Source organism: Sinocyclocheilus anshuiensis, unplaced genomic scaffold (assembly GCF_001515605.1).
Source record: "Sinocyclocheilus anshuiensis isolate Anshui unplaced genomic scaffold, SAMN03320099.WGS_v1.1 scaffold1682, whole genome shotgun sequence".
NCBI lineage: Eukaryota > Metazoa > Chordata > Actinopteri > Cypriniformes > Cyprinidae > Sinocyclocheilus > Sinocyclocheilus anshuiensis.
The window spans coordinates 1-1,255 of record NW_015542431.1 but is presented as its reverse complement, the minus strand read 5'-3'; positions in this window follow the sequence as shown (position 1 = coordinate 1,255).

Below are 1,255 nucleotides of genomic sequence, written 5' to 3'. Positions count from 1 at the left end.
TTTTACTGAGAAATGTGATTTTAAAGTGACCAAGGAGACACACACACACACACACACACACAGATGCAACATGTTTCACAGCTCAACTGAAACATGACGCTCAAACTTCAGACAATTTCAACTACTATTTGTCCTTTCAGATTTCATTCATTTGATCAAAAGGCAAGGCAAGGCAAGTTTATATATATAGCACATTTCGTACACAATGGTAATTCAAAGTGCTTTACATAAATGGAAGTAAAATAATCATAAACAATAATCACAACAATAAAACAAACAATTTAAAATGATTTAAAATGTATTTAAAATTAATTTAAAACAGTTAAAAATAGAAAATGATTATACATAAAATAGAGTGCAATCAGTTCGTACGTAGCACAGTGCTCATTCAATAAATGCAGAGCTAAACAGATTAATTTTGAGTCTGGATTTAAATGTGGCTTATGTTTTAACACATCTGATCTCTTCTGGAAGCTGATTCCAACTGCGGGCGGCATAATAACTAAAAGCAGACTCTTGTTTTGTGTGAACCCTTGGTATTTCTAACTGACTTGATCTGAGTGATCTGAGTGGTCTGTTAGGTTTATATTCAGTGAACATATCTGCTATGTATTTAGGTCCTAGTGATTTATAGAGTCGCTTATAACGTGCATTTGAAAAAGCAACATGTGCCAAACATCTTCCAAACATGAGAATATATCATTTTTAGTTTTTAAATATTTATAAAATATAATTTAAATTGATTTCACACACTTAAAGCAATATTGTATCACATATCGAATATTGCATTAACAAGGTCTCGCATATTGCATTTTTCTTCAGTTTTCAACACAGTAAGTTAGCTTGCAGTCCGATAACTCTGAAGGTGTAAAAAAAACAAAGTTTTTCTTAGATCAGTATGTACACTGTAAAAAATAAATGTGTTTTTACAGAGAAAAAACAGTAGAATTTAACAGTAATATCACATTTTGATAGGAACTGAGAAATTCCATAAAAATGCATACATTGACACCAAATGTACATTTTATCTGTTTTTCATATGATTATATGTGTTTCTGAAAAAAATGGCCTTTTGTCTTTAATTAAAAGTAATTGTTATGTATTTTTAACCTTACATGTCCTTAAAAAAACGTTCATATATGATGTTTTTTCAGAGTTGAGAAAAATTTAATTTTACAGAGAAAAAACAGTAGAATTTTACAGTCATATGACATTTTGATCAGAACTGTGAATTTCCATAAAAACACATACATTA